The following is a 26,826-nucleotide window of genomic DNA, read 5'->3' on the forward strand; positions in this document are numbered from 1 at the left end:
TTGGCAAATTTGGGTTTTGAATTTTGACATTAGTTTTGTGTTCTATAGTCTATGGTTGATATTTAGTGTTGGCCTTAACCTAATAGGCGCAGATTTGCATGACAGGTTTAGAATTGTTCATGCAACAGATTTGAACTCTAAGGCAATACAATCAATCTAATTTATGCCTCTACTTTATTAGAGACGGCGAAAAGGGGCTGAGACATTTAAGAGGAGAAGGGGATCAGATCTAGTAGGAACAACATAGTAAGCAAGTTCAATGAGTACTTAATACATATTCTGACAATTGTCAAAAGTTGTTCTTAATCTTTTTCAAATGTAGGCTGGGGGTATTTTAAGGGATAAGTGTCAAAAAAATTTTTAAGTGCTCGTTGAACGTGCTTATAATTATGTGCCTACCTGATCTGAATTATTCACACTACACCTATTATGCACTTTTTTAGGGGTATAATGTGTTTCATAACAAAACAATCCATGGTGTATCCACAACATATATCAAGCATTGGCTTTTGGTGAGAGATTGAGTGAGAAATGGAGGGAGAATGTTTTAAGAATGATCTTGTTGTTAAAGATAGTGAGGATGGATCCCTAATAGAAATGATTAAGGCTTAAAAGTGTTTTTTTTTTTTTATCTTCACTTCTTAAATTTTTAATTATGTTAGTGAATGTTTATGTGCATTACATGTGGCAGTTTTAGATGATAATGGTGTAGTAATAACATGTGTCAATTTTTTCCTATTTATTATGTTAATATACCTATACTACTTATAAAAGTGTGAATGATGAGGTATTGGCTTCTAGAATTTTCCTTTACTAAAATACCCTTCCTCTTGAATTTAGTTCATTTCCATTGAATGGTTGAAAATATAATTAAGAGAATGACATTAATTACATTCAATTACCTCTCATTAAGTCTCACATTTAAGTCATTAAATAAATCACATTCTCTCTCATTGAATCCAACACTTATACTTTTGTTTATCATCATTGAATTTTACTAATAAATTCATACACAATAATTATTAATATAATAAAATTTTATATTTTTAAAATAAACATATAAATGGAATCATGTTTTTCATATAGGTGGTGGGTAAGTAGTTCAACCATTTGGGTCAAATGGATAATTTCATGATATCATAAATAAATAATATAAATTTAAAAATATAAAAAATACTTTTGTTTATCATCGTTAAATTCCACTAATCCATACACAATAATTATTAATAAAATGAAATTTTATATTTTTAAAATAAACCTAGAAATGAAATCATATTTTCCATCTTGGTCGTAAGTACTTCAATCATTTAGGTCAAATGGATAATTTCATGATGTCATAAATAAATAATACAAATTTAGAAATATAAAAAATGCAAAAAATATAGAAAAAAAATTGAACACATTTCTATTATTATATATTTGTTATATTAAAAAATAACTATGATAAAATAGACAATTTTATTAATGATGGACATCAAATATACAACTTAAAATCGATGGAAATTAAACCATCTTCCTATTTAGGGGGTGGGTTAGTGGTTCAACCTTTCAGGTCAAAAAGGTTAACCCGTGATGTATAATTAAAAATAAAAAATTTAAAATAGAATAATACAAAAAAAAAATATGAAAACAATTTCAAGCACATTTATAATATTATATACTAATAGTATAAACAAAAATAAGTATGACAAATAATAATTATTTTATCAATGATATTAAATGAAATGCAAAATTTAAAACTAGTTTGAGAGTCAAACCATTTCCATATCTAGATGGTAGGTAAGTCAATGGTCTAACATTCCGGGTCAAATGGCTCAATCTATGATGTCATAACTAAGTAACAAATATTAAATATACATACATACATACATACATACATATATACATACATATAAACTCAAAGAAAAATATAAGCTTTGTATAAAGCATTTTAATACAATTTATTGTTATATATTCATCATATTAAACAAAAATAAATATGAAAATAAGAATTACTTTTATCGATGATGAAAATGGAATACATGATTTAAAATCAATCAAAAAAGCAAAATGGTTTTTCAATCCAATTGGTGGGTTAGTGGTAAAACTATCCATGTCAAATCGATGTTGTTATTAAATAATAAAATACATAAAATTATAGAAAATATAAAAATTTGTCGATAATTTTGTGTACATTCTATAACATTATATATTCATCCTATAAAAAAGTGTGATTAATGAGAATTATTTTTATTAATGATAGAAATTGGATAAAAATTAGGATAAAAAATAAAGAGCATTAATATCTAACACATGACCCGACTAACCATGTCAAATGGTCCAATAATTTAATTAGCTAGGTCATCGTAGGAAAGTGATTTGTAGGGACGCAAACAAATCATATCAGATTTGAATTAGGGTATATTCAAATTTGGTATAATCTAAAGATTCAACCGAATCTCATAAATATTGATTTGAATCCAAATTCGATCAAGATGTCAAATATCCAAGTTTGATACGATCCGATTTTTTTTTTTAAGTAATAAATTATTAAAAGAAAAAACATAACAATAGAAATAAAAAATATATAAGTATTTTTTCAACTATTTCCACCATATAAAAAGTTTACAAAAATGCAATATAAATAACATATTTATAAATAAATAATAAATAACATATATATTATATATAAATAATTGATTTGAGCACAATATTAAAAACCAATGTTCAAACAATATATTGGAATTGCATTTTCTCTTTGTAAATAAGTTATTATCTCATAAATTAAATAATAAATAAATATATATATATAATTATTTACAAATTTAATAAAAAAAATTGAACATACATTAATATTATATATTCTTCATGTTAAACAAAAATATGTTTGAAAAAATGAGAATTATTATTTGTAAAGATAGAAATGGCTAAAATACAAAGTAAAAATGAATTAATCTCTTAATCATAGTCCATTTTCCTGGTTAAATAGGTTAACAATTCAACAGTAAGGTCCTTTTGTTATTGATTATTATCATCATCATCATTTGATATTGCCACATACAAAAATAAGATTTACTTTTATTGATGATGAAAATGTAATACATGATTTAAAATCAACCGAAAAGGAAAAAATGGTTTTTCCGTCCAAGTGGTGGGTTAGTGGTTCAACTATCCATGCCAAATAGACCAACACATGATGCTATTATTAAATAATAAAATACATAAAATTCTAGATAATGTAAAAATTTATAGATAATTTTGTGTACATTGTTTAGTATTATATATTCATCATTAAAAAAATTGTGATTGATGAGATTTATTTTCATTAGTGATAAAAATGGGATAAAATTTAGGATAAAAAATAAATAGCATTAATGTCTAACACATGACCCCACTAACCATGTCAAATGGTTCAATGATTTAATTAGGTAGGTCATTGTAGACAAGTGGTTTGGTAGGGATGCAAACAAATGAGATTGGACTTGAATCAGGGTATTCGAATTTGATCGATCCAAAGATCTGATCGGATCTCATAAATATTGATTTGAATCTGAATATGATACAATCCGATTTAATTTAAAAATAATAATAAATTATTAAAAGGAAAAGAAAAATATAATAGTTGAAATAAATAAAATAAAAAATATAAGTATTTTTTCAACTATTTTTCATCATATAAGAAGTTTATAAAAATGCAATATAAATAACATATTTATAAATAAATAATAAATTACATATATATTATATATAAATGATATATGTATATATATATATATATAAATAATTGATTTGACCACAACATTAAAACCAATATTCAAACAATATATTGAAATTACATTTCCTCTTGGTAAATAAGTAATTTTGTTATCTCATAAATTAAATAATAATTAATAATAAATATAAATATAAATTTTTTTATAAATTTTGCAGAAAACTTTGAACATGCATTAATATTATATATTCGTCACATTAAACAAAAATATGTTTGAAAAAATAAGAATTATTATTGATAAAGATAGAAATGGCTAAAATACAAAAAAAATAAATGAATTAATGTATTAATTATAGTCCATTTTCCTAGTTAAAAAGGTTAATGGTTCAACCAGTAAGGTCATTTGGTTGTTGACTATTGTCATCATCGTCATTTGATATTACCACATGCAATGTATGTACACTTTTACTAGTGTATATAAAAGATAATTATTATTTGTCACACTTATTTTTTGTTTACTACAATGGATATATAAGATTAGAAATGTGCCCAAATGTTTTATATAGAATCCATGTATTTTTTTTTGTATTTTTTGTTTTGTTGTTTTTAACTTGTAGTATTTAATTATGACATTATGGATTGGTATCATTTGACCCAAATGATTGAATTGTTTACCTGCCACTTGGACAAAACTAATTGTTTTAGTTCAAGGTCAATTAAAAAACATGGGTTTAGTTAAGAGTATTGTATATAAATTTAATTAATATAATTTATTGGTGTGAAAAAAACTTAAATATAGGATTTAATGAGGGGGCATGGGGGTTAATACCTTAAATATGAGACTTAGTGATAAGGAATTGAATGAGGTGAAAAATAGTAGTTCAAATTACATTTTATACCCACACAATTATAGAATGACTAAATTCAAAAAGTAAAATATTTTAGTAAGAAAATTTCTACAAGCACATTCATATTTTTTAGGGTAAATTATAGATTAGTACCCTATACTTTGTAGGTAGTTTCACTTTAGTATCCAAACTTAAAATATGCACCACTATATCTAAACTCTCAAAAATTGTCACTTAAGGCCATAACCATTAACCAATGTTAGATGGTAGATGTAAGGTGATGGTGGTCTTTGCTTTGAAGTTGAGAAAGATATGAGAATGGGATATTAGCATTCAGTTAAGGATGCTTGGAGAACAAGAAATGAACAAATATGAAGATAATAAAAATGGTGATAATAAACCCCTCTCCATTCAGAAGGATTTCCATTTATAGATGGGGATTGGGGCTAAAGCATGCATGGAATGAAAGATTCTAGAATATTCTTATGGCAATTAGCTCGAGTACCCAAGTTGATTCGATGGGGACATGCGTCAGACTACGGAGTGGGGACCAATTATCAATCTACTCAGACCATGATTGTTTTCCCCTCTACAATCTTTCCAAATGTCATGTTCAAGATGTTTCTACAAATCTTGCATGTCTATACAATGCCTTTGTCTTTTATGGATATAACTTTTGTACTTCAAGTCAACACCTATGTGGCTCGTCATTCAACTATGCTTGGTGACTAAAGACCATGCTTCATATTATATTGAAAGAATGTTTGTGGTTTGTTGTCTACAAGGGGGTGAAGTCATTAGCCACTAGTTCACGATCGTGATTATCCTATAGTGATATTATTACAATAGTGTATCTGTGGTTATCCTATGTGCCATAACTACAATATATAAGTCCATCCCCCTTACAGTAGGTGAAAGGACAAAAAAAATACTCATCAAGGCTAATTGGTAAGCATCTGCCATGTAAATAGATGCATTTAGTCTCAATGTCTCATATAGTTTTTGGTACTTCCCACTAGCATAGTTACATGGAAAATCGCCAACGAAAAAAAAGTTGTAGAAACCACAATTACTACTAATGACACAAAAGTTCTCTATTAATAGGGGTGGCCACGAGCCAAGTTTTTTATGAGTTATTTGAGTTTGACTCATAAAAAGCTCAATTCGGCTCAGTCTAAACCGAGTTTCAAGATGTGCTCGAGCCTAATATATAGGCTCGTTTGCTAATTGAGCCAAGCTTAAGCCTAATAAAGTTCAGCTAGTGAGCCTTATGAGTCTAATCGAGCTTTTACATATATATGTTTACATACATACATACACAATATATATATATATATAAATACTTTACATAATAAAAATATTATATAAATAATGTTTTATTATATATAATAACTATTTTTTATAATTCTTAATTTTTTTATATGTCAAATAAAAATAAATTTATATCTATATATTTGTTATTTTTATAAAATGTTTGGCTCACAGTCAAGCTCGAGCTAAACCGAGTTTGAACTTACGAACTCTTAAATTGAGCCGAATTCGGGCTCAAGTCTCTAGCTCGAATCGAGCTTGAGCTCGAGCCTAGTGGTTTATTGGCAAGCCGAGATCAAATAGCTAGATATTTGGCTCGGTTGAAGTGTAATGTAGTTTTATATTTGATTTCATTCAAAAACCTTATATTTTCAAATCTCAACTTTCTCAAAAACCTAGGACCATGATCTTGTTCAAAAAATTCTTCGTTCAATATCTTTATCACCTACAATCGCTTATTTAAGTTTAAATGAAAATAGGGAAGAACTCAAAGTTTTAATGGTTTTAAATAAAATGGTAAAATGGTCTCAAAAAATATGAAAATGGTAGTTTATAGCATTTTTAGAAGTTTTAAATTGCACATGTGGTCACATGCTATAGAAAAGAACAAAATGCTAATGACGGGGACTAAAGTGATAGGAGTTCAATTACTGTAGCGGAACATTTTAAAGTTTGGGTTTCCAAAGTGAGACTATCCCAAAGTACAAGGTACTAATATGCTATTTCCCTAATTTTCATAGTGATGGAGGGTGATTTGGCCCGACCTCGTAGCATGGGGACATGTGGACATGACCTGGCATAAGTGACGACTCAGCATGATAGCCTGGCCATAATTCGGCATAACGAACTCACTGGAGCCCGGTAAGACAACTCGATGGATGTGGCAACTCATCGGGAAGTAACACCCAACTTACCCCAAATTCCCTCTAAGGGAGGAACGCCCCGAGCTCCCTCCAAGCGAGGAGTCCCGAGCTCCTCCCAATGAGTCCTAAACTCTTCCTTCCTGAGAAGGGAACACCCCGACCTGCGGCTAAGTATCCCAAAGTGGAAACACTTCGGATCAGCAGGTCGGGATAAGGTAGCTCGGTGCAAAGTAGTTCGACAACCTGCAGGAAAGATCTATCTGACAACAGTACCTGCCGAATTTGGAGGTTGCGCCCACGTCCCTCATCAGGCGGCGTCATGCTTGCCATTTCTGAAAGATGTGGCACGCTTGACAAGTCCGCACCCTACAACGGCTGATTTGACAGAACTCCAATATAAAAGGACTCCGATCCCCAAGGAGAAAAGGTACTGAACTTGCGCCATCTGCACTCTTAGCTCTCTCTTTGCATTCTCTACGGTTCTCTCAAAGCTCTAACTTAAGCATCGGAGTGTTCCCATCGGGCGAGCTCCCCGGCAATTTTTCACTTTCCTCTTCGTCTCAAGTACCGTCCGTCACCAGCTAGGAGTCAGGTTTCCGCTAGCTGGGAGTGTCCGGATTGCGCTGCATCATTTGGCACCGTCTGTGGGAACGCTTCAAAAAGCCTTACTCCAATCTCTGCAACCCTCAGAACTCAGGATCCATGGCTTCCTCCAGCAATGTCGGATGAGGTTCCTCGGGAGCTTCAGCCAGGTCGGTGACATCTACCTCTTCATCGCCACCCTCCTCTTCGGAATCTGGATCCTTTGTAGCTTGTCGAGCTATGTCATTCGTGATCCATGAAGTGGTGATGGCACTTGTGCCGAGCTTGGGGTACGTGTGACTTATCAACCACTTGCTAAGTTTGAAATCCATACGATAGGCCTCCCCCAGCACGATATCGAACCTATCTGACTTGACATAGTCCATAACGGCCTTGACCTTTGTCTCCTCTATGGCCTGGGTGAAGATCTCAGTTTTCTCCTCAATATCAGCCTTGAGGAACTCCACCTCGTTCTTCAGGGCTCCCTTATCCTCCTTAAGGCCTTTCACCTCAAGCTCTAAGGCCCCCTTGTCTGCCTTGAGGGCGTTCACCTCGCTCCTCATCCCATCCCTCTCGTGTGCCAACTCTTCTTTTTCCGCCATCAGTGCTTCGATGACGTTCTTCTGAGCTGAAGCATCGCTCTCCAGCCGATAGATTTGGTCGCGAGCTACCCTCAGATCGGTATGGGCTGCGTGAGCCGAGTCCTCGGCAGCTAGAGCTCGCTTTAGGTGCCTCTCGGACTGAAGGGTCAAGGCATGCATGACGGAGTTCACCTGACAAGAGAAGATCGGTTAGCACCGAAGAGATAATAATAATAAAAAAATGAGAAAAATGAGAAAAATGAGAGAAGTCTTTAGAACTTACCACCATAGAGTGAGTGGCAGCCTGGGCCCCAAGCTGACTAGGAGTGAGGTCGGCCCATTCAGAAACCTCTTTGGTGTAGACAACCCCCTTACTCTTTCGAAGGCTGCACTGTGGGATTAGGATACTTCGGGCTCCCTCCTGGCTTCCCGAGCTGGAAATCGCCGTCTCAGTTGTGCGAATGGGCTGGGCAGAAGCTTCAGCTACTGCATTAGCGGCCTTGGTGGTGACCTCGGGCTCCACAACTGCCTTTAGAATAGGCTTTGCCGATGTCTCAGGCTCCCGAGGTGGTAAGATCTCCTCCAAATCGATGATCGGAGGTACATCAGGGAGCTCAGGCTTAGAGGTAGGGGCCTGCGGAAGCTCAGGCTCAGAGATGGGGGCCTGCGGGGACTCAACGTGAGTTCTCTTGGAAACTCGCTTCTTCCTCCCCTTCATATGGCTGAAAATCCTCTCCCCCTTGAGCTTCTCTTCCTCCATGGGTCCTACAACAAAGCTCGGCGTCAGCAACTCAAAGGTACAAGCTACTAAGGTAAAATGTTTAACTCTAGGTACGATGACCTACAAAGGCTCAAGCCGCCATGTATGAGCCTGCTCTCGGCGATATAATCCTTGTAGTTAAACCTGAGCTCAGCCCATGACTGGAGTGTTTCCCTTGTCTTCTTGTCCAGTATAACGCCGGGGTCCTGAACAACCGCCCTCCAATGAGTGGGGAAGGGCCACCCCGCGGTGTTCCGGACTACAAAGTAGTCCTGCTTCCAAGCCGGGACTTTGCTGGGAAGCTTGTGCAGTAACTTGAAACCCGGGCGAGGGGACAGGTAGTAGGCTCGCCTGTGCTCGGGGAGAACGCTTGAAGCACTCTTCTTTATTGAGAGAATTAAACAAAAAATATCTAAGTTTAAAGGGAGGGCATACTCGAAGTAGTGGGAAATGGTCCCAACCACATTACGAATGGAGTTCGGGTGAAGCTAGTATATTGTGACATTGAAGTGATTCAGTATGATAAGAGGATGGAAGGGAAGATGGAGCCCGGCTATGAGCTGCTCTTGGAAGATCACAATCTCGCCAGGACCATGCTCCCATGGGAAGTTACCCGTAGGCAGACTGTAGGTATACTCCCTAGGTAAGTTATATTGTCGGATAAGGTGTTGGAGTCTCTCCAGGGTCATGGTGGAAAGACTGAACCTATCCGGCATCCGACCTCAGTGAGAGGTGGACGCTAGATTACCCGAGGCCTCCCGCCCCTTGTGAGATTGGACTTCGGTAGGGTCACCCTAAGCCGAGGTACCCACCTCGGGCTCATCCAGTTGGCTATCGAAACTAGACATAGTGAAAGATAGAAACGAACAAGAAGAAATAAGGAAACTGAAAGAAAAGCAAAGGGGACTCACCAAGGAAAGCAACCGAACTAGGAAGAATTGACCCGAGCTAGAGACCTTAGATGCAAGCTCAAGACGAATGCTAAGAACTTATGGCGAGGGAAAAATAACCAGGACCCCCACTATTTATAGCCACTATACTCGGGCATCAACGGTCAAGATCAAGACGATCTGATGGCTCTCAAGAAAACCGGCTATGCGACCCCTGAGGCAAAATTGGTTTAGCGCATTTTTTGACGTCCACGGAGTCCATAGATCGTGTGATGTCCACACATGAATTGTACGTGACCTAGGTTGCTCTTGATTGAGTCAAGCAGTGAACTGGTCTGACCAATGAACTACCTAACAAGAAGGCCTGAGCTCCGAGCCAAATCCACCTGGCACATCGCGGACTCCCCACGCTGGGTCAGAACCCCCAACACGGGGAGTGGGGGGCAATTGATGGAGGGTGATTTGGCCCGACCTCGTAGCATGGAGACACGTGGACATGACCTGGCATAAGTGATGACTCAGCATGATAGTTTGGCCATAACTCAGCGTAACGAACTCGCCGGAGCCCGATCGGACAACTCGGTGGATGTGGCAACTCGCCGGGAAGTAACACCCAGCTTACCCCAAATTCCCTCTAAGGGAGGAACGCCCCGAGCTCCCTCCAAGCGAGGAGTCCCGAGCTCCTCTTAAGACCCGAGCTCCTCCCAATGAGCCCCGAACTCTTCCTTCCTGAGAAGGAAACACACCGACCTGCGGCTAAGTATCTCGAACAGTACTTGCTGAATTTGGAGGTTGCGCCCACGTCCCTCATCAGGTGGCGTCGTGCCTGCCATTTCTGAAAGATGTTGCACGACTGCCTACACCCGCCACCTCAGCTTTGGCAGTAACAGCTGCGGTAGAGGCGGTTACGCCTGATTTAACAGAACTCCAATATAAAAGGACCCCGATCCCCAAGGAGAAAAGGTACTAAACTTGTGCCATCTGCACTTTTAGCTCTCTCTTTGCATTCTCTACAGTTCTCTTAGAGCTCTAACTTAAGCATCGGAGTATTCTCGCCGGGCGAGCTCCCTGGGAATTTTTCACTTTCGTCTTTGTCTCAAGTACCATCCTTCACCAGGTAGGAGCCAAGTTTCCGCCAGCTAGGAGTGTCCTGATCGTACTACATCACATAGTAGTGTAGATATAGATATAGATGTTTTTAGTTTTTTTTCTACAAATTTTGATATTCCTTTGTATAAAAATAGTAATTATTTATTTCATTTATTTTTATCTAATATGACAAATATGCACTAAGATGTTTCCTGCAAATTTTATGTATCTTTTCTCTTTTTATGTTTATATATGTTTTTAACTTTTATTATTTAATTATGACATCAAAGTTTGACAGATTAGGCCCAAAAGTTTAATTGTTGATCCACCACCAAATAGGAAAACATTTTCATTTATTTGGTCAGTTTTAAATTTTGTGTCGTTTCCATTATTAATAAAAATAGTTGCTTATCATCACATTTATTTTCATTTAATATTATTAATATAAAACATTAGACACACCCATTTTTTTACATTTTTTATATTTTTTGTATTTATTTCTATTTTAATTTTTTATTATTTAACTATGATATCGTGGGTTGACCCATTTGGTTCAAACAATTAAATTGCTTAACATTACTTGGATGGAAGAATGGTTTCATTTTTTTAGCTACTTTTAGAAAGCATGGTTTTATATTGTTAAAACGTATTAGATATAAATTGAACTAGTATAATTTATTAATGAGATAAAAATACCTTATATGTATTTGATTCAGTGAAAAAATATGAGTTAATACTTTAATCGTAAGCCTTTATGAGAAAAAATTAAATGACGTGAAAAGCAGTTGTTCAAATAGCATTTCCAACTCTGACAGTTCAAAAGGGATCGAATTCAAAAATAAACATACTTTGGTCAATAAGAAAAATAAATGACCACATGTGTATGAATAGTCTACATCTTCTCCTCATAGAGCACTCCTTACACTAACCTCACAACATGTCCTAGTTGTACATCGAGAATATCCCCTGTACTTGTGTGTTTTTATTCATGAGAGATGCCCCCAATATATAGGAGCTTGGAGTCCTCACAAAATTATGCTCACACCATGCTTACAAACACTTGAAACTATGTATTGGGAACATTTCCATACTTGTATGTTTTTATTCAAGGGAATATATTCCCAATCCACAACTACAGGTGGTTGTGAGTATGATGTGAGCACCGTTGTGTGAGTACTAAATCTAATCTCAGTACACATTGAAATGTGTTGTGAGGTGCTCTTTGGGAAGAGGAAATCCCGATTCCTGTGTTATGTGAAGTCCATGTGAGTATTTAGGCGAAAGGACTATTGACCTCCATCTTTACTCTATGTAATCTCTCTTCTCTCTCTCTCTTTGATTTTTTTTTTTCTTATTCCATGTCATTTTTTAAACAACCAATGAGATGCTCTCCTTCCCCATAAAAATCACCTAAAGTCTCTTTCTCTCTCAATAGCCTAAATAATATCCTCTCATAAAATTTCTCCTAAATTAGCTCCCACACTTTCTCCTAAATTATCTTTAATTACTATTTACCTCCTGAATTATTTTTAATTCCTAATTTTCTCCTAAGTTATCTATAATTTAGTAAAGAGTTTCTCTCCTAAATTTTCTTTAATTCATATTTATCCTCGCCCCCACTTTTTATCTATATCTATCTAAAGAAAATTTGAATTAAAAATATTTAAATATTTTAACAAAATATTATAATAACTTTAAAATATTTTTTTCAAAACACAAAATAATAAAAATTGATTTAATAATATTCATATCATTAATAATTTATATTTTTACAAAATTCAACACAAAATTATGTACTAGCAATATAAATTATGATTTTCTAGATTATTCAATTTAAATGTTATTCAAAAAAGAAAAATCTAACATTGAAAAAATAAAATATTATTTAAATATTTCAATACCAAAATATTAAAAATAGATAAATAATTATATAACAAAATATTTAATATTATGCAATAACTTTAAAATAAATAAAATGCAAATAACAAAATTTTTTATATTTTATATATTATTTCAATATTTAAATAATTAAATATTTTAAACAACGAAATATTTAACATGACAATATTTTAAATAGTTAACATAATGAAATTATGTAATAAATTTAAAACATTTCCTTAAAATAGAAAAATAATTACAACATAATATTCAAATTCATAATAATTTAATATTTTACAAAATTAATAACGAAATTATGTAATAATATTATAAATTATAATTTTATTAATTACTAAATTCAATAAATAATCAATACGTTAAAATTTAAGTAATAATATTATTTAAATAATTAAAAAAATTGTAAATAACTAATTTTACTTATATCAATTAATAATTCTATAAAATGACTTTTAAAAAAATTAATATTTATTAATAATAATTTTAAAATTGTAATCTATATTTATTATATATTTATCTATACTAAAATTAATATTTATTGTATTTTCAGCAATTATTTATTGTTTTCTGTGATAAATATATTTTCAATAGTTATGTATAAATTTATTTTTGTTTTGTTGTTTAATAGAAAAGTTTCAATAATTGTTGAAGATTAAACTACTATTATTTAACTTTTAAAATTTAATTTATTTAATTTTGTTATAAATTATTAATTAATATTTATTAGAGATTAAATTATTCATTATCAATTTATTTTCAATAATTGTGTATTTTTGCAATAAATTTTTAATAATTATTGGTGTTTAAACTATTGTTATTTATTAGAGATTAGATTATTAATTTAGCTGAAATTAGGAGTGTTCACAGGTTGGTTCAGCTCGGTTGTAGGTTGTTTGACCAACTAAATTGACATGGTCAGGTTGTGGAGTTGGTCACCCTAAATCGACTAAACATTAGTGAAAATCAGCTCACTCGGGTTGTATTAGTTTGGGTCGATTTTCGATTTGGTCGGTTGGTTCAAAAGATTTCAACTTAAAAAATTAAATTTAAATTAAAAAATTATAGTGGCATTGTTGAAAATTAAATTTATGATATAAAATCTTTTAGACTTGTTTTATATTCTTATTTTTTAACAATTAATAATTATTTATATTTTATATACTACTTTTAATAATTTTTAATAATGCAAAAATAACAATAATTAATTTTAGCTAGGGTTGTGCATCAAACTGATGAAACCGACTAACCCGACCAACTAGGCCCAAGTTAGTCAGTTTTATAGTATTTTCAGTCAACTTTAGTTCAACAATTTCCCAATCTGACTAGGTTGGAATAGTTTTGATTTGGCTATTTATAAACTTACCAAAATTGAACAACGTGATCATAGATATATATATTAATATTATATTTTAAATATAATTTTTAATACATAAAAGTGATTTTTTTTTATTTAGCTTTCGCTTAATAAATTCAGTGAATTGCACAGGTCCCCGCTAGTATAATGTAGCTATAAATGTGATATCAACCTTGAATACGAGCTAGAAGTAAATTCTAAAGAAACAAAGGCAACAAATGCCACTATTCATAAGTCATAAACAAGTATTTGTAAATAATGTCAAAATTAAATGGTCTCATTTTTTTTGTCTTTGCACAATTACACTGTCCATATTTTAAGACACGATTCCTTTACTTTGATGGGAGGGAGCAATGGTTTTTACTTTTTAGGCATTTATAAAGTATACACCCATCTTCCCAATACCCTACTCGTAGATTAAATTTTGTTGTCAAAGCTTGCTACTTGCTGTATATATGCATTTTTACTTTTTTTTTTTTTATTCACACAATAGGGATATACTGCATAACCATGTAGCACTTTAACAATCGAAGGACCTTAAAAGCATGTAACATAAAAAAGTGCAAGAAGAAACAACTTTTGTGGCTTAAGGGCTTGAGCTTAACCAACTAGTTGGTTGTCAGTTGGCAGGGTCTTGCACCACTATCAGTTGGCTCATGGGATTCAAATTGAAATGATTGGGCATAATCAAAATCCCACTCCTATTCCTAGTGGAATGGCATTTCTCCATTTGAGGCAAGGTTGTAAATTGCGTTGATAGGGCGTACCGGCTTGTATAGTGCTTCTTTTTTCTATTTTTATTTTTTTTCCAAAACTGGTTCAGAGGGGTCCGTTTAAGTCCCGACTACCCTCTGAACCTTGGCTTGACCTGATACACCCCTTGTAGGAGCATATCGGAATGGCCCAGATATGATATGTACCGACTGATACATTAAGAAATTTTGAATCTTGATTTGAGGGAACGATCATTTTCTCCCTCTTCCTTGAGAATGGAAATCCACTCCAACTGATTCCAATTCTTGTATGAACCAAACAGTCAAGAAAATTAGACTAATCCATCAATTCCGATTCTGATGACTATGAACCAAATGGATCGTTAGTAGCTTAGAAATGAAAATTGAAAAGAACCAGACAACTTTCTTGTGAACACTAGTGATTTTCCTTGTATGAAAAGTTTTAAAAGGAAAATATTAAGAGCAATAACTAAACCCACACTTCGAATTAAGGCCATGTTCGTTTTCCATGAAGTGAAGGGGGAAAGTTTGGTCAATGGGATTCACAATCCCATTGACCAATTTACCTGTGTTTAGATTTCAAAATTTTGTGGGATCCATGGTAAGTTTGATTAAATCATACCCCTTGAGAGATTCGGGTAAGTTGATTTCCCGAATGGAGGGTAAGCAGATAAAAATAAGAAATCTCAATTTTACCCCTACCTTCTTCGAAAAATCACGTCTATGATTCCCTTCTTCACTTCGTTCTACTTCTCAAAAAATCAGCTCTGCATTTCTTCTCCACTCCTTTCTTCTTCTCTGCCATTGATTCTTTCAGACAAAGAATGTTGAGTTCCACTTTTCTGCCATCGCTGCTGCGTATCTTTGGTATCTCTAAGTTCTGCCCATCGCTGCTGCTGCATCAAGTCATCGCAAATGTTGAAGAGTTGTCGTCGTCGTCCTCCCTCTGTTGCCAGCACCAATGATCATCCCAGCTTCTGTCGCTGCTTCGCCTGGTTGCTATCGCTGGTCATTTTTTCCTCCATTTAATAAGTAAGAATCGCTATTTCTCTGCATCTTTTTTTTTTTTCATTTTATTCAAAAAATGTTGTTTCTCATCTTATTGTTTCTCTTTTATTATTATTTCATTGATTTCTTTTTTTTTTTTTTGATTTTTTGTTTCCAGATTTCTTAGATCTGGTATTTTGGTTTTTTGGATTAACTATGATACCTAGAGTTTTCAAAATCAGAACAAAGAAAAAATTCTTGTTGTATAAGATCTACTTGATGAATCACTGTAAGTATTTGATTAATTTTGAATTTCTAGATAACATTCTCTTGGTTTCTATTTCATGAATTCTGCATCCAATTCTGATGGCTTCTTCATTCATTATTTAGCATCTTCTAATGGATTTTGATTTCCACACTGTAGTTTGATTTTGGTTTTCTGCATCCAAGAAAACCAAACCAGGATTTTTGTTTTTCGTATAATTTTCTTACGAAAAATGATGTAGATATTGTTTTAATATTTTATCAAGAATTGCCAGGTGTATTTTAGATTTATTTGAAGAGAGTGCATGAGAGATACCTCTGAACATTGACTCAGAATCCTCAGTAAACTTAGTGTGGACTTGCTCTTCTTGTTGAATCCATGCTTGTGAACTTCTATTATATATGATACAAAATATTATTTGTTATTCTAAAACAACAAAATATAAAATGTTTTTTTTATAGCATATTAAAATATATTGTAAGTGTAGTATAATAAAATTTTCCTTAATGCTGGAGTCTGAGGATAATCTTGAAAGGTAATCCTTTAGGAATAAGGTGAGTGAGGGATGTTAATACAACCTTTTTTTGAAAAACAGTTTTAGAGGTTTAGAGATCAGCAAGGAGGGTGATTCAAGACAAGTATGGATCCAGGAATGTGGGATGGGACCCTGCAGAGTCAAACCAATTACCAAACATATGGATGTTTGGTCTAGAAGGGAAAAAAAAGGCCTACAGCAAGTTCACTAAAGGCCCGAGGTCTGATGCAGGAAATGATCGATAAGTGAATTACTGGAAGGATGTTTGGTGCAAGAGACCTTTAATGGAATCATTTCCTTCTTTATATCTTTACCAAAAATTAGATTCCTTTTATATATGATTTAGTTGTAGACAAGGTGTATGTGGCTAATTGTATGAAAGTACAGAATGGTAATGTTGTATGGATTCCTCAATTTTGTAGAAACCTAAATGATTGGGAAGTAAGGCCCATGTGGAGTGGTTGTATGGCTTGCAGGGAGAAATCAGGCAAGTTTTCTGTCAATCATTTCTCAACTATTTGGCAAGGTTATATGAACAACAATTCCCTGTCAGCCAAGTATGGTGCAAGGACATCCCACCCAAGGTGGCTTTTTTTTTTTTGTTTGGAGAGCATGTTTGATTGAATAGAACCCTCACCAAAGACAACTTGGTAAAGAGAGGATTGACTATGGCAAGTACAGATTGTGTCCTGCATGATCATTGTATGGAATCAATAGACCACTTGCTTCTAAATTGTAGCTTTTCAAGTTCCATTTGGATCAGAATTTTTGGCTTGTTTGTGGATAAGGATGCTGGATGGCCACTGTGGTGGAATCCTTAAAGAGTTGGTGGTTGGAAGGCCCAAGAAAAAAGGAAAATTTGCTTGGAGCATTGCTCCTTCGGCTGGGTTTTAGATGTTATGGCAGGAGAGAAATGCATGGGTCTTGCAGAACAAGAGCGGCTTAGCAGACTTTTCTATTTGAACCATTAATATATGTGAAGATTCAGCAACAACTAGATTTTTTTATCAATAACAAGAAGTAGATTTTCTTTCTTTCTTTCTTTCTTTTTTATGGCTATAATGTGATTTCTATTCCTAAAAGGTTGTGTTTAGTTGCAATGCAAATAAATTTGCATTGATGCAAAACCATGGTAGTGCAAATGATTTGAGTGTAAATTCTAACCTTTTTTTTTTTTTTCAAATTTTAGCTTATTTTGTTTGACTACAGTACAAATGAAGTAAATTCATTTCCACAAGTAAAGAATAATCTTGCAGCTTTGCTGGCTTTATGTTGGTATTGGGCTTCTGATGGAGCGGGATCAAAGGTTTGCATTCCTTTTTATTACATGCTTGTTTCCTCTATTACTTGCATTGCAACTGATGTCTCCTATGTTTCACAGTTTTTTGTTCTTTTGGAAATGGGAGCTACCCTCTTCGTGGACATCATCATATGTGGAATTTCTCCAACTCATATCAGCCTCATCTTCCAACAAACACGATGTGGCCAAACTCCCTATCATTTGTCAATGGCTTGCATAATAATCCCCCTATGCAACTGCATGGACTTCCTAGAGCACCACCTCATATGCTGAACATAGTTCTACCAATACATCACCATGTTGGATAAGCACCAACTATAGAAACTTGACGAAGAACGTGGCTATAGTCTTCAATTGCCTTCATTTAGAAAATCTAAACAATAAACTAAAATAGGATCAGCACCATGCATAATAATCACCAATGTAGAAGCTTGATGAAGAATGTGGCTATAGTCTTCAGTTGCTGCAAGGATCCAACCACTAGTTAATGCAGTGGACAAACTAGCAAACTTGGCAGGTTTCAAGCCAGTAGAAAGTGAGAATCCAATCAGAGCCAATGCACCAAGGAACCTACTTCAGAATGCCAAAATCATGAAGCGCTGAAGGTTCTTCAATAGGTCAAGGTTCTAAATGGTTAACTTAGCGGGGGTCTACCATGTGTACCAACACAAGAGGAGATTGTACCCTCTGAGAGAAGAAGAAGAAACAAAGAAAAAAATAAACCCTGAAATCTACGTATTGACAAGCATTTTATATGAGACCATAAACAAAAAAAGAATGTATGTGAATTATTTCTCAGTCGATTAATTCAGTATAACAAAGAAAAACTTTCTTCTGTTTATTGGTATTTCTTATTTTAGGTTAATGAACAAATTATTGTTTGGATATGTTATAGTTAAACAAGTTATTGAACTTGTTACTTCGACAGGTTATAGTTGAACAGGTTATTCAACTTGTTTCAAAAAAAAGAACATTGCCTAAATGCCACCATGGTTGAAAGCGCGGTGCGTGGGGGTGGGGATTCCGGGTATGTAGCCTCACGATGAAAGAAGGGTGTTGCATACCTTAAAATTCAGCCCCTGGGTTGTGTAAGAAAGAGAAGAAAAACCAGTGTTGCAAACCTTAAAATTCATTCACAAGTTAAAACGAGTGTGGAATAACTATCTGAGACGTGTGTTTTCCTCTTTTATAAAAGGGAAAATCTATGATATGGAAAAGATATGGTATGGAAAGAGTTTTGACCAATCAAAACCCATTCATGAATTTTGATAAATAACATTTGGTTCACAATGTAAATACAAAATAGAAATAACAACAGCAACAACAACAATAATGATTGTCGTGGTGTTTTTTCTCAATAAACCTGAAATGTTAGTTAACTGCTGCCCTTGGAAAAATTAGAGTTCTCAAGCTGTAATTTTTGTTATAGCTTACTTTGGTTTATGGGAGGTCGGCTTCAGTCAGTGCAAGGCCCGTTTGAACACCCTTTATAGCTTTGCATTGGGAATATCTCCATACTCATGTACTTTATTTTATGGGGAGATATTCCCAATGCAAGGTTGGGAGAGGCTGTTTGAACAGTGCGAGCATGGGCTTGCACTGACTAAAGCCGGGCTCAGTTTATGGGGCTTGAATAAATTTAATATATATCCCTTCCAACTCTCTTTTCAAGAAACCTTTTTCTTGAAACTTTTTTCTCCTAAAATCACATTTCCCTTCCAATTCTCTTTTCAAGAAATCTTCTCCATCATGCGTCTCTTAAGGAAGATAATTAGATTACACTTCTCAACTATCCCACGCGTTCCTAGCTTCACCTAAGATAACAAAATATAATTTTTGGTAATTTGGAAAATTATTTTGGTAAATTATTTTGTTAGATTTCACAATTAATTTTGATAAGTTAGGTAATTTATTTTGGTAAATTAATAACATTTAGAAAAAATTAATTTCAGTAATTCCTTTTGCTTAACTTTGGTAAATTAATAATTTACAAAAAAATTACTAATTAACTTTCGTAATTATCAAACAATAATTTTATTAATTTAACAACATTGGTAAATTCATTTGGAGATAATTAATTATGTAAATTATTTTTGGAAATTTTCATAATGAGTTTTGTCAATTTTGTAAAATTTTGGTATATTCCCAAAAATTAACTTCACTAAATTAATTTTGATTTACGTTATTAAATTAAAGATTAACAAAAAAATTATTTTTTCTAATTTATGAATGAATAACATTGGTAATTTTTGGATTAATTTATTAATTTTGGTGAATTATTAATTTATGAAAGTGAGGTAACTTAGCTAATTTTGTTAATCTTTGTACTTGGTAATTTTGGTGATTAATTTTGTTATACGACAAATAAAGTTTGTGATCCATTTTGTTATATTAATTTTGATAATTTCATATATTAACTTTCCTAAAAATTATAATTTTTAGTAAATAAATTTTGGTGGAGTTAGTAATTTTTTGTAGTTTAATTATTGTAATTTTGGTTATTTGGAAAATTAATTATGGTAGTTTAGGTAAATTAATCGTTTTGGAAATTTTGTTAAATTTTGGTATATTCCCAAAATTAATTTCATAAAATTAATTTTTATTTATTTTTCTAAATTAAGAATTAACCAAATGTTATTATTTTTTCTAATTTATGAATAAATAATTTAGTAATTCTGGGAATTTATTAATTTCTAACTGTAAAGTAATTTTGGTAATATTTTTACATTAATTTTTCTAACTTTGGTGATTATTTTTGTTATATGTGAAATTAAATTTATAATTCATTTATTTATTGAAAATTTGTTAATTTCGTATATCAATTTTCCTACAAATTTTAATTTTGATAAATAAATTTTCATAATCTTGATAATTTTTGGTAATTAATTATTGTAATTTTGGTTATTTGGAAAATTAATTATGGTAGTTTAGGTAAATTAATCGTTTTGGAAATATTGTTAAATTTTGGTATATTCCCAAAATTAATTTCATTAAATTAATTTTATTTATTTTTCTAAATTAAGAATTAACCAGATTTAATTATTTTTTCTAATTTATAAATAAATAATTTAGTAATTCTGGGAATTTATTAATTTCTAAATGTAAAGTAATTTTGGTAATATTTGTACATTAATTTTACTAACTTTGGTGATTATTTTTGTTATGTGTGAAATTAAAGTTATAATTCATTTATTTATTGAAAACTCAATAATTTCGTATATTAATTTTCCTACAAATTTTAATTTTGATAAATAAATTTTCATAATCTTGACAATTTTTGGTAATTAATTATTGTAATTTTCGTTATTTGGGAAATTAATTTTGGTAATTTAGGTGAATCTAATAATTAATGAATACAACATATGAAATTTGTTGCCATCATTAATACATACATACATATATACATATGTACAGACACACCCATATATAATAAATAATTTTTATTATATATAATATTTTATTTTTATATGTACAATTTTTAGTTTTTATAGGAAGCTTGGCCCATATTGAGCTCGAGCCAAGTTGAGCCCGAACTTGTGAGCTTTTGAGTTGAGCCAAATTTGAGCTCAAGTCTCTAGCCCGAACCAAGCTTGAGTCTGACATTGTTTTGACGAACCGAACTTGAATAACCAGATATTTGGCTCGACTAGACTTGAATCCACCCCTTAGCTCTAAATGAGAGTTCGAATTGGACACCAGAAACTGGTCCTAACAATTGCCCCCAATAGCCATTGCACCTGTACATCAGGAACATCTCATCATGAAGGACAAGAAATTGCATACTTTTTGTCAGCAATGGCTGTTGGGACTGGTTGTGGGGACCTTGTGTTGGGATTAGATTTGAACTTTCCGCTTAGTTAATTAGATGGGCTTGAACAAGGTAAGACCCTAGGTTTTATTTTCTCTTTCAATTTCACATAATTATTTTTTTTGCACCATGGGTAGTTTTCTTGTCAGGATTAGACCTATTCATGGGTTGGGTTTGGGCTTGGCTTTTGCCAAAATTTTAATGGGCCCAGCCCAAAGTCTGAGGCCAACTTAGTGTAAAGTCAAGGTCTGGGCAGGATGTTAAGATTCATAGTCATACTCTTTCTCAAATGTAATTGCTTCTTTGATGTTCAAACACTCCATGAGTGATGCTTTGTAACCATATTTAAATCTATTTAGGGAAATCGTTTAAAACTCACCATAGAAAACCTCATGTCAATGACTTTTGTTTTCCAAAACTCATCATCTATTAGAATACCATTAGTGTTCATCGACAGAAGTTGTCCACATCAGCATAAATGCTATTTTTATAACCAAACTGCCTCTAAATGGCATATCAGCCTTGTTAAACATAATTTTATAACAGCCTAATTTTTATTCAATATACACCTTCGTTCTAACTGACATTTAATAGAAGTGGGCATTAGGTCCTACAGAGCCATGTGTCCTCTTGTTGACCATAGATATTTTCTTGAACTAAGTTCTTGTTGCATTTGAAATTAACAGGGATAAAGTGACAATTTTGCTATACAAGTAGATATGGAGTGTCAGATGAGTTTGATTTGTGTTAAAAGTCTTCCCTTCTTTTTATTTGAAGCTCCCTTTTTTACTTAAATATATAAAAGGGGAAGAATATTTTTTAGACTGAAATATTTGAGATGTATTTTTTATCAAAGTTTTGCTTTATTTTTCATTTACACCAAAACAAAGGATAAAATAGTAATCTACCAATATCAGTTAATCTGTTTAACCTCAACTTAACATGGGTGCCTAGATGTTTTGAAAAGTTATGGTGAGTTTTAAACAACTTTTCATCTCCCATCAACACCAATCGAATGGTTAATCGCAATCCTCCCCCGGATAAGATAGATTATGGGTGTGAGCTTAATGTGTAAACCACTCAATTGGATTTTTTTTTTCCGATTTTGGTTTTTGATCAAGGTTTTAAAATTGAACCGGATAGAGAACCATTATGGGATCTGATTCATAGGTTGAACAGTCTGATCATCTGGTCCGAATGGATAACCCGCTCTAACCACTATTTTCAAAATCATACCAGACCAGACCGACGCACCGAAAAAACTGGGAAGTGGTCACCTGATCAGTTCCGTTTTTCTCCAAAACCTTTTTTTTACCCAAAACTGTTGATTTTGGTCAGCAAACCGCTGACTCGACCGATTAACCGTTCAAAACATTTTGACCGTTTTCCCATTTTTTAGATTTTTTTATTTTTGTTGTCAGAATAGGCTGTCCGTTGGTTTTTAAAAACCATGGCTCTAACAAAAAAAAGTAAAAAATAAAAACTTAAAAAAACCAAAAATGGCCAAAATCTATTCCTAAGTCGAACGGTTCGACAATCCGACCGCACTAGTCAGTAGTTTACCGACCAAATCAACAGCAGTTTTTGGCCAAAAACGGTTTTGGGGTTAGACGGGTTTTCCGGTCCGGTTTTGAAAACATTGTTTTTATAGGCGAACTTCTCTGTTAGGTTTGCAGATAATTAAGATGAAGAAGGTTGTCGGCCGCGTAATAAATTAGGACGGACGGGAATGGGTGAGGCCAAATAAATATCTTATTGTTTTTTCCCAACCTGCTTATCTGTACGTGATGGGAGAGAAGCGAAAAGTAAATGAAGTCGTTGAAACTTGAGACTGAATTGCCATATGATGACGAATGGAGTTCCATAAATGCAACGCCGATGCAATCATTAATTTCTTCATTTGAAGATGTTTGCATTTTTATCCAAGTTGGAATCTCACGTAATCTGATACCACACATCTCACCGGTCACCGTGAAACTGAGACCCACCTTGTATGAGATGAGATGTGTGGTGTCCGATCTTCGTAGGGGTTGAAATGCCCTTTCGTTGGCATGAGATCCGGATTAGTGAATTGAGATGATGAGATCTCCTGCCAAAATATTTTTACATGACCCGTATCCATTGGTTGGGTCGGTTTTAGTTCTAGGAATTCGAACCAATGTGTGTATAATATTTTTAGCAGATTAATTATAATCAGGTTCATGGGGTCAAACCTGATTGTCCCGAGAACCAACAGATTTGGTTCCCAAATTAAGACTATATAACCTATCAGTTCTGAATCCTTAGTATTTCTAATCATGTTGATTTCGGTTTTACCTGTACTCTGCCTAGACTCAAACCCTTGGCAGCCTTAACTATAAGGTTTTAATAGCCTTTGCAGTCAGAACATCTCCCCTTATTCTTTATGGCAATATATTCCTAACATGTATGAGATGTGTGGATGGAGAACAAATTGGGACGGTTTTTTGTTGGGAGGAGATCTGGACTCTTCATCCACACACGATCTAAAGAAAAGCCAACAAGTTACCAACTTTCCGGGGTGCCTGCTTGGGTTGGTGAACAATATCCAAGGTTTTTAGGAGGAGATTTCGTGCATCTTTCAGTTGCTCTTTAGGCTGTATTTGGTTGTAATTCAAATAAATTTATATCGATGCAAAACTATTGCGGTACAAATGATTTGAATATAAACTCTGACCTATTTTTGTTTCAAATGTTAGTTTATCTTGTTTGATTGTAGTATAAATGAAATAAATTAATACATGAAGTAGAATAAAATAAAACCCAAAACAAAATTGAATGAAAATTTGCATTTTTCTTTTTTGTATGCACTCCCATACATTTGTATTAGTGCAAATAAGATTGCACTGCAACCAAACACAGCTTTAAGGGGATATCTGGAAATTTTGGTTCTGTCAGCGAAAAATAGTTGTCCCTTTGTTATATATGTTTACAATGCAATTTCATTTGTATCAATACAAATGCATGAAAGTACAAATTGAAATGATTTAAATTTAGATTTACTTTGATTTACCACAGCTCATTTACACTATTTGGTTTAATTTGCATTAAACTCATTTGCACTTCCGTACTTATCCACCATTTTTAACGAGATTGCATTACAAACAAAGAATGACCATATATATTTGGTTCAACTTTGCTTTATATTTGATTTTATTTATTTGTGAGAATCTAAAATAGCGTGATCCTTCTTATATGAAATAGAATGGAGGTAAAAAAAATTTATCCTTTGTTTGGAATTTTTTTTCAAGCAAAAGAGTGGTCATTAAATTATATTGTGAGTAAAGTTGTACAAGGTAACATGTCCATAGTAGAGTGCCTTTGATATCTACAAGCATAATAAGCCAAAAGATGACCTAAAGTGTTCTTAGTTCTAGAAATGTAAATGAATTTTAAATCTCTAAATTGACTTTGGAGATGCAAAATCTGTCCAAAATGTACAAGATCGATCCAGGTACGTTCCATTACTAGAAGGTTTAACTTTTTTACTATTACTTCAGCATCCAAAAAAACTCGCACTGATTGGCATTGTAACGCTATAGCAGCTTCTAAACCCTTGATGACTGCACGAAGCTCTGCGTCATAACCGTCAATTATTTCATTTGCTTTGTCTACCAAAGAAACGGGATTCACATCCTTGTTTAGATGAAACTTCTTGTTGTGTGCCTTCCAATCATATATAGGAGTACCTAAAATTTGGACAAAAAGCATAATTTGATATCTACATTAAAAGATTGCCCAAGTGACCGAAGGCAATCCAAAATAAATTGTTGTAGGTGTTCACCATTCACTATATTGGGGTTTATACCAAGTTGGGCTTGACACTAAACAACTCTTGCAAAGTCACATTTGAAAAATAGATGTGAAAAGTTCTCCTCTTCATGATTGCAAAAATGCATGATACCTCTGCATTCTATTCCATGGTCTTAACTTACTTTTTGTGAGGACTCCTCCCCATCCTTTGTTTGGAAATTGGAAGTAAGGTAAGAAACCAGATGAATAGATGATGTAGTCACCACTCACCACTTTATATTAGTGGTGACTGAGGTAGAGTAAGGTGGTGCAAATGGCTAATCAGTACAAATCTATATCTATATTTATATTACAATAAAAATCATGAATGAGGCTTGAGATTTCTGGAATTTTTATTGATTAAAATACCTCTTATTTTGAATTTGGACAATTTTTTTTCAATTTTTGGGGCAAAAAAAATATAATTTTAACACCACTATTCAATTCATTAATTTTCCCATCATTAAATATCATATTTAAGGTATTAACTCATATTGATTTTTGGATTTTTTTTTATTAAAATAACCTTCATTTTGGATTTGGACATTCTTTATTTTGGGGGCAAATAAATAATTTCAATATTACTATTATTCAGTTCCTTCAAATCAATCTCATTAAATCTAATATTTAAGGTATTAACTACTATTCTCTATCATTGAACCTAATATTTAAGGTATTTTTGTTTTCATCTTTAAATTGTATTAGTGAAGTAAACAATGATTTTCATAGTATAAGTAGTTCAACCATTTTTTAAAATCTAGGTGGTAGGTAAGTAGTTCAACCATCTAGACCAAATGGGTCAACCCATGATACCACAATTAAATAATAAAAAATGTTTTTTGAAAAAAGAAAAATATATAAATATACCAAAACATAAAAAATAAGAAAATTTGTAGAAAAGTTTGGGCACATCATTATTATTATATATTGTCATATTAAGCACAAGTATGCATGATTTTTTTTGCAAATTAAAACTTTATTAAAAGAGAAAAAAAGGAAGTATATATAAGTAGCCGAAACATCCAAATAGACTAGGCAAAAAACCTAGGTCATACAAGCGTAACCCAAAATATAAATACGATAAATATGAGCTATTTATTAATGGTGGGAATAGAATATAAAATTTAAAATCAATAAAAAATGAAACCATTTTCTATCCAGGTGGCAAGTCATTGGTTCAACCATTTGGGTCAAACTGATCAACTCGTGGTGTCATAATTAAAAAAAGTAAAATTTTTTAAAATAAAGAATTACAAAAAATGATAAAACATACAAAAAATAATTGGACAATTTTGGACACATGTCTAATATTATATATTTGGCATATTAAAAACCAAGTGTGATAAATAAGAATTGTTTTTATTAATGTCAAAAGTGGAATAAAAAAATGAGAAAATTGATGTCCAATTCGTGATCCTACTAAATAGGTCAAATGGTTTAATTAAATCACCATGTTGCTAACCAAGTAAATGGTTTTTCCAAATAAGTGTGGTGTGGTGATAAATGGACTCAGAATCATTGT

This window comes from Nelumbo lutea, chromosome 6, assembly GCF_056320005.1.
Source record: "Nelumbo lutea isolate HS-2025 chromosome 6, American lotus-T2T, whole genome shotgun sequence".
Classification (NCBI taxonomy): domain Eukaryota; kingdom Viridiplantae; phylum Streptophyta; class Magnoliopsida; order Proteales; family Nelumbonaceae; genus Nelumbo; species Nelumbo lutea.